The following is an 8,670-nucleotide window of genomic DNA, read 5'->3' on the forward strand; positions in this document are numbered from 1 at the left end:
CGGCCGGGGCCCGCCGGGGACAAAGCCGGCACTGAGGAGCCCGCCACAGAGCGACTTTGTACTGCCGGGGCCCGGCCGCCCCCCGCCGCCAGCCAATCAAGCCTGCGAACGCCCCGGGGAGGCGAAGAAACATTTTCATTCTCCCTGGGAAGAAAAGAATTGTTATTCTCCATTTACAAAAATATTTCTTGTATTCTTGCCCTTGGCAGCAGCCAGTAGCTGACGCCTGCCACAGGGCAAACGGGAGAGATGGGCCCTGTGGTCCGCGCCCAGGCAGCATTTCCGACGTGAGGCTTTCGGACAGTATCCACAGCCCTGTTTTGTCACACCAGTCGTTTCTACCTTTTCTGTTTGTGTGTTTTCAGGAGGACGCGGATTTCAAAGCCCCCACACACCCAATGGCTTCCCCAAGTCCGCAGCCTCGGATGGGTTTCCTTCCCACCACCTAACAGCCCTTCCACATCAGTCTCAAAGCCAACACTATGCTGTCAGTTCAGAGGCTGAATTGCTTGGTTTTGAGGCTGTAATTACAGATTTTAAAAAAGCATGTTCCTGAGGTGAAAGTATTCTCAAGAGCTTGCAGAAATGACTAGTCACTAAAAGCACTAAGTAGAAGACTGGCAGAAGTTCAACCACACTTGCATTCAGAAATAAAGATTTCTTTCCCAGTGCTACTGTCTTCCTGGAGTTATATTATTTTGGGTCGATGAGTCAATACTTGAATCAACTCTTGGAGAAATCATAAGGACAAACTGTAAGGGAAGAGCTTTCATAAGCCAACGCTTTAAAAAAAGAATGCAAACAGCATGTTACTTTTTGTGTGGCCTACCCTCAGATTTGGAGGCAAAAAGGCAGAAAATGCCAGAGCATTCATCTGGTCCCTCCTCTCAGATTTACAAGTGAGTGATAACATTCAACTTTTGTTGCAACAGTAGCAGTCCAGTCAAAGTCAAGACCACTTGGAGAAATTAAGCACGGGGGTCAGGCTCCTCCCATGCATGGCATTCTGTGATAGCTTCTGGCATCGCATCAAGAGTTTCTCCAGGAGACACAGCAGGGCAAGGCAAAACAGCGGCCACTCTCTGCACCACTCAGCACTTCTGTGCATCTTGGCAATCCAGAGGCAACTTTCCAAAGAGCTAGACAATGAAAACAACAAGCTGGTTTTCACTTTGATAGGATATGGTAAGATTTTGCTGCAGATGACTATGTAGTTTCAGATGAAAGATCAATTTTTGGTTTTAGCTGGATGGCAGTATACTTTTTCAAAGAGTGCAGTTGTCAGACGTAAGGTGGGGCAGGGAAAGGAGAAGCCACTAGCTGTGACTGCAGTCTCTTAACACACGTACCAAGTTCGTGGCGGCATGAAGCAGAGCACCAGCCTCCTGCAGCTGCCTCCCTCCACACAGGCTCTGGCAGAAGATGAAGAGCTAGGACTCGGTTCCCCTACTAGACGCAGCCTGTTGGGGAGTACAGGTAGTGCCAATCAGAGCAAAGTAAGGGTCTGTCTATCCTGTCCAAGGAGGATTACTTCTTGTTCCAGACAAAAGCTGTGGGTTGGCCTAAAGCCTCCTTTTGGCATGTTCTGAGACTTTATGAAAGCCACGCAGTGTTACCACTAATAGGGGGGTTATCAGGCTATACTTCCCTGAGCTGTAGGGCAGCAACCAAGGTTAACACACTTCACTAGCCTGAGGTCAGTGCAACACAGACGCGGGAACTGACCAGTTATGCAAGCAAAATAGGCTGGTTTTCAATCCCTTACCACAAATCATCACCTGGGAAGGGCCTATCAGTTTGTCTCCGTTCAGTTTCCTGCAGTAACAGATGGGAAACAATCCATGTGGGCTTATCAAAATATTTCCCATGTTTGTCCGCAAAATTTCCCACTGGTAAGAGTACAGAGGACACATATCTTTTCCTGCTTCCTTCTTTCTTTTCTCAAACCAAACAGCTACTCTGCCACAATGGGCAGATAAATCATCCCATACCAGCCTGCAAATGTGAGCAGTAATTGACCTCTAGCACTCATGCTCACACAAGAGCTTGGCGAAGTGCCCAGATGCCCATACCGATGACATGGATTGATGTAACTATCAACGTAAACACAATTTACGAGTTACTTATTCTGCACTTCAACCACAGAGAACAGACTTTCAGGCCTTCCTGTGTACTTTCTGCCCTTTGACAGAGCTATACTCCCAAGACGGATAAGCAGGTAGGCCTTATGAGGGGAGGATGATGCCACCTAGACCAAAAATGGATGGACACAGAACAGCAGTGTAACCAGTGAGAAGAGCTGCAGGAACTCCTCCAGCACCACAAGTTCCTGCCTCCTGTGGCAGGAAAAGGGAGAGCAGATACTCAGAGCACCCAGTTCACCAAACAGCTATTCCATGGGAGCATCACCAGTCTCTTCCCTTGTAAGCCAAAGGAAAACAAAACCCCAAACCGCAGCTCAAAGCAGCACACCTTTAAGTGTATAATTCTCCTCCTGACTCAGCTTCTCTTAAACGCCACAAGACTCTGCATTGTGGATCATGAATGATTACACAGGATACCTACAAACTAGCCAAAACTGACCTGGGACAGCAGCGCAAGCAGAAGATGGGCAGGAGACCCAGCAAAATAGTCTGTTCTGCCTATGCAGGTCTCTATGCACTTCAGAGTGTTTGGAGGCATGGCTGCATGCACTTTTCACTCATTGTCTCCTTTGAAATGGGAGGTGCAGGTGCAGTTGTAGTCAGTCCTGGAAGGGATACTGCATAATGAAGAGTAAAGGCTGGGCACCAACACCATGTCAAAATTAGACAAATTGGGCTAGAAATGTGCAGCTCTGTCCTCTGCAGTGTTTAGGACCACCTATTCTGCATGTGCAATAACCATACAAAGCAGTTGCATGTGCAATAACCATACAAAGCAGTTGCATGTGCAGGGGATTTAATTAAAAGTTATGTAGGTGTGGAGAGATTTTAAAATTAACTTCTGTGGAAAGATTAATTGGTATTAACTCTATGAGAAACATGCAAATAAGTTCTAGTGACCACATTTTCCATTGAGATTTTCAGTTTAAGTAATTAAGGCAGACATTGTTTGCCTACAATCAGATTAAATCTACAGTCTGTGTAGCCCTAATTTAGGGAGATCACTTTCTGTAGCTTGAGTCATGCAAAACCTAGGATGTATTCCATAAATTATCTAATGCTACTGTGAATGAAGCAGTTGTGCTGCTTCCAGCATCAGCAGAGGGAACATCCATTTAACATTACACTACAGGATGCAAATTTAAAACAAGCAGCTGCCTCTCACAGTTACTCCTGCCAACCAAGTAAGGCTATTCAGCAACTTGCCTGCGGCAATCAAGATCAGTTTCTCTCCCCATCCTCCCCACCATCAAGCCTTTTAACTGGCCCCTCTGACAATCAGTTCTTTTTCTTTTTTTCAAATGTTAAAGTTCAACACTTAGTAGTGCTGCCAGGCAGCATGGCAAACAGGCAACCTCCTTAAAGGACTGGGAATTAATTTCAGCAAGTGATATTGGGAATGTAGGCTGCTAGTCCGGTTGTTGAATTGCCTGAACAGATATGTCAGTTTTGCTTTTGTTTTTAAGCAAGTGCTCATGATCCTCTGATGAAAGGCACTGTAGAAGTTTCTAAAAATACCATGTTGCCAAACAGCCTTTCCCCCTTCCCTTCCAGGCAATCTCTTCAGACTGCTGTTTGTCATCAGCCTGCAAAATCACACAAATCAATCAGCCCAGTCCTACTTAAACGATTCATAAATCCAATTACATCCACCTCTTTATACAGTAAGCTGGGCCCTAACAGATTCAACCTTCAGGATTAGAGGATGTGTAGGTAGCTGACCTCTGACTCTCAAACTGCTCAGGAGCTACATAGGATTCAGACATGCAGCTCTACACTGGGGTTAAGTCACATGTGTGGCACAGTAATCTCAATCTCTGTTTTGGGGGGACTGGAGAACAGAAGCCATGAACACTATCTTGGCACTTGTTACCATGTGTAGAAGTTAATCTAATGGAGGGCCACACAGGTGGTGGAGGCTGAAGCACTGGCTCTGCAAGAGGAGGCTGTGGCAGCTGGGCTTGTTCAGCCTGAAGGAAGGATGGCTTTGGGACACCTAACAGCAGCCCACTGGTGCTGACAGGAGGATATTGAGGAGATACAGCCAGGTTCTCAACAGTGGTGCGTGGTAGGAGGATAGGAGAGGATGGGAAATAGTTCAAACAAGAGAGGTTCAGATGGGTATAAAGAGAAAATTTTTTCCCCATGAGGGCAGCCAAGCCCTGGATGCAGGGCACAGAGAGGCTGTACCGTCTCCATCCTTGGAGGTTTTCAAACACCAACTGGGTAAAGCCCCAAGCAACCTGTTCTAATCTCACAGCTGACCCTGTTTTGGGCAAAAAGTTGGACTAGAAACCTCCTGAGGTCCCCTTCCACCTGAATTAGCCTATCATTCCTGGGTTACTGCATGACTCAAGTGCCAGCTTAAAGCAGAGTGACAAGTTCATTATCCTGCCCCTTGTCTCCACTTCCAAAGTACAGCTTGTTATTATGGAGCATAAAGGTTTTGGCATGCAGCTTGCACAGTCCGGTACATTGGCCGTCTCTGGTCTAGTGTAAGGATGCAGAGCTGTACACACTTTCCAGTTTTCAAAGCAGCAATTCTAAGGCTTCTATTTTAGAAAGCACAGATGTCCCTAGAAGAAACACAAAGCCCAACATAAACAGGATCCCACACTTCATACATACTTTTTCTGGGATAATCAACAGTGCAAAATCCTCTGTGGCTCACCTGGCCACCTATTTTGATGTTCTCATGGTAAGGATTTTTTAAATTTTTTTTTTTAAGACCTAGACATACAGATTTTGCTAGACACTTCAACAAAATTTAAAACATGTAGGTAATGATTTAGAACAAGAAGCAGTGCTGTTCTAAGCCAATTATAAACGCAATTTCATGTTTACAAAAAGTTACTGTGACAAACACTGTTATATGCTGAACAACTAGGAACAGCACTAGAGATATTAACAATATGAAATATGGTAATATAGTATATTTTTCTCAACAGTTTTGAAATATTAGTCATCAGTTCTACTGGATCTCACACATCACAGGTTTATTCTGCTAAAAAACAGCAGAAGACTGCTTGTTTGTTGCTACATCTTTGCAAAGAATATGTGAATTAGAAAATACAGATGTATAGCGTGTTTCAAAGGATAGATAAAAACAGCACGAGAATATGCAGAGGTGTTTGATAATAGTCAATAAAAAATGATAGTGGGGAGAATGAAGAAACACAGTTTATTTATTCTAAACATATTTTCATCTGTGCAATGTTTTAAACTGTACTGCAGTGTCTTGAAAATTACATTGGCAAGTAAGGCAAGCAAATGAAATAGTGTGACCTATTGCTAGAGAGTGAAACAGGGACTTAACAGTGACTCTACCTGAACAACTCCCCCCCCCCCCCCCCCGCCTATGCAAATTGAAGCAACTTTCTTTGGCGTAAGCACTCTGACCTCTATTAATTTAAGAGGCTACAAAAGCTAGTACTGCTATTCTAAAGAATGAAAGAACAAAGTAGCTTAAACAGGTCCAAACCACACAAGCGCATACTGTTTTCCTCCTCAAACACCATACAACAGTGCATATCAACACTTAAAAGGAAATCCCCTCCCTACCCCCAACTTGTTCATTTTAAACAGAAGGCACCACATAGAGCACATTCTATTTGAACATTCATTTTGCTTACATCTCATTTCCTTCCTCTCTTCTTCATGCTTCTTGACTACTCCTTGCAAGGCTGTGAAACAATCCTCTGCTTTTAGCATTTTATCTGCCTTCCCTCACTAGAAGTCAAGCCCTACATCAAAAGCTTTACCATGGTAATCAACTATTATAGCTCAAATTAATTAAGACAACACAGCAAAGAAAACAAAGATGCCATTCTCATGGAGATCATTATACTTATTAAGAACAAGCAAAAGAATATGCAGAATGCACAAGACATAACATACACAAAACTTTGTTAATTTTTTTCTGATGCAGAGGTTAATTTAAAAAACAAAGCTCCAGACGGCAGTTCTTCTGCCAAGTTAGTCCTTTAGAGCACTAAAACTATGCTTCAAAGCTCTGCCTCTCCCCATTCTATTTATACTGGCAAACCTCCTGCTGACAAGCTCATTAAGAAACAAAGCAGTTCTACAGCCCTATTCAGCAACAGCAAGGTCCCAGCTAGGGTACCACACTCACTTTTGGGTGCTGTTTTTCAGGAAGGACCAAAAATGAGCTGGTGAGAGCCCAAGGGAGAACAGTGAGAACAATCTTCAGGGAGAAAGCAGATCGACACAGCCACCCCGCTCATTCACTTGCCAGTTCCACAGGCTAGGAGCCCACAGGCAAGGTGGCTGGATGCAGCTTCTGAGGCAACTTTCTCTAGCAGATATGTGGTTCCAGAGTTTCTTCTGCTAAAAGTTGGGCTTACAAGTATCCACTTTCCCTGGTGCAAGCTTTGCATACCACACCATATCCTTGAAAGTTTTTTATTTTGAGGAAAATGCTAGAGTCTGCTGGAGACCTCAACTGGGACATTCCTGTCTAGCTATGCTTCACCGATATCCTCATATCATATTTTCCCCCACACAGTGCCCTAAGCAAACAGGGCTTGCTTGTTTGTTATTTTATACAATATCAACCTTTACTTTTTTTTTTCCCTTTTCTATCATGTCTTTAAAGTCTTATTAACCAGCACCCTCGCCCCTCACTCCCAGAACATTAAACTAACAGACGAGTAGCTTTGGTTAAGTATATCACAAATTAGAAAGACAGGACAACTGATATCCACATTTCCAAGTAAGTTACTAAAGCAGCAATAGCTATTCATCTCTCAAGAATGAAAGATAAGTCAATTACAATTTTGCGACACACCAGCATAAAAACCTTTTGCTCTCTTAAAACTGTAATCTGTTAATGACTTACAAAAACACGCCAAGCATGTTTGAGCAACACATAAAACTAAGGACGCATTTTATATTCTTTCTGGAAGCACTTGAGAAAAGGTTTCAAAAGCAAGGTTAAGATGCCAAAAGGATTATATTTACCTTAATGATGTACTATAAGAAAATATGCAGCAAAACAACTCTCCCTGTGTGAGGCTATTCTGTTTCCCAGGACTCTACTGAGTCACTAAGCAATTCCCATTAATGCTACCCTCTGTGCTTAAAAATTTATTTATCCCCAAATCTATGCTAAATATTTATATTTGCTGAAGACATCACCATAGATTATATCCATTCTTCAGCAGTGTTTAGCTAGGAGATGGACTAGTACAGGCCTGTGCATTATTATTTGCATAACTTTAGCAGACTATTCAGCTCTTTGCAGAAGCCTCACCTCTTCTGGAGGCCTGCTGTACATCACCAAGCTTTCAGCAAATGTGCACGTGCTCATTCTAAGCTGCTCTGCAAATTCAAAAGAACTGGTTCCGATTTCAACTTATTACTCTATTAATGTACCATTTCTTAAAACTTTTAAAAAACATAGCTAAAAGAATGAATATTATAGCTAGCACATGACAAGAATCCACCGTTTTAAACTACTGGTCAGTTCTAACTGATGCAACTTGACAGGTACCTTGTGAGGAATGATGATTTTTGAGTGTCTCTGTCTACTTGCTGTGAGATGCTTTGGGCTTGATGTACAGCTGTGCTCCCAGTCCCACTCGCAAGGAGATGGCAGTGCAGTAGTTTGCTCCCTGAAAAACAAAGTTTCATTTAAGTCATGTACATCACAGAACAGTGACTGTGAAGCTTGCGACACTGAAGTCCTAGAGATAAAGACGACATAAAATATATTTCCCTGGTTAGGTTGGCATGCTTTAGCTTCCCTAGCAATCAAGTGGAAACAGTGCTTGAATAAAGGAGATACTTGGTAATATTTACACTTGCAGCAACACTGCAAACTTCAGTTCAAGCACTGTCCCTCATCAGGCATCCACACAAGCCTGAACACAAAGCGACAATGCATTTTTGCAAATTAAATAGGGTATAGACAGGAAGCATGCTTATATTCCCTTTGTTGCACTGGTCCTCCCCACAAGGTATTTGGGCTTTTTGTTTTAATTTAGTCTTAGTCTGATAGATTAGCTTGCACAAGATTGTACAAAGTTAAGCTAGTGAGAGCATTGTACCTTGAGCATAACCTCAGTAAGAACAATCAGATACACGTGCTCCAGTGATTTCAGTTGGTAACTTAACAACTCCAGTTGCCAAATGATAGCAAAGAAACAATTCCCAATGTCATTTTCTACTACTTCCCCTGCTCAACAGGCCTCAACTACCCCTCTTCTGCACAAGCAGTATGTTAGCTTCCATTCAGCATCCCTGTTAGAAGGCTCCTCCTCTCCCCCACCCCTTGATTATCCTGTGTAGGAAAATAGAAAATGAATGGTTTAACTAAGATGAAAGAGGAGCTTTTGACAGAAATAGAAACAGAAGCCAGTGGTTAGGGTTTGTTGGTTGGGTGTTGTTTTTAAAAGAAAACCAACACACATCTTGATCATCTTAATTCCTCTTAAAGAACATGCCTCTGAAGTGTTCCATCTTCAAAGAAGGATATAGCCAGACTTCCCTAGAAGAGTATCTTATC

The 8,670-nt window shown here is 43.0% G+C and overlaps 1 protein-coding gene across 1 annotated transcript in view; it reads right to left on the reverse strand.

The window, feature by feature from the left end:
* The window catches only part of TJP2 (tight junction protein 2), a 52,982-nt gene extending 45,209 nt beyond the window's left edge, over positions 1-7,773 (reverse strand). Inside the window, exon 1 of the mRNA XM_010568580.1 lies at positions 7,657-7,773. The gene's annotated coding sequence lies outside the window, so the exon portion shown is untranslated. The remainder of the gene's footprint in view (positions 1-7,656) is intronic.
* Positions 7,774-8,670: the final 897 nt, after the last annotated feature.

The sequence above is a fragment of the Haliaeetus leucocephalus genome, unplaced genomic scaffold (assembly GCF_000737465.1).
Source record: "Haliaeetus leucocephalus isolate CR32 unplaced genomic scaffold, Haliaeetus_leucocephalus-4.0 Scaffold251, whole genome shotgun sequence".
Taxonomy (NCBI): Eukaryota; Metazoa; Chordata; class Aves; order Accipitriformes; family Accipitridae; genus Haliaeetus; species Haliaeetus leucocephalus.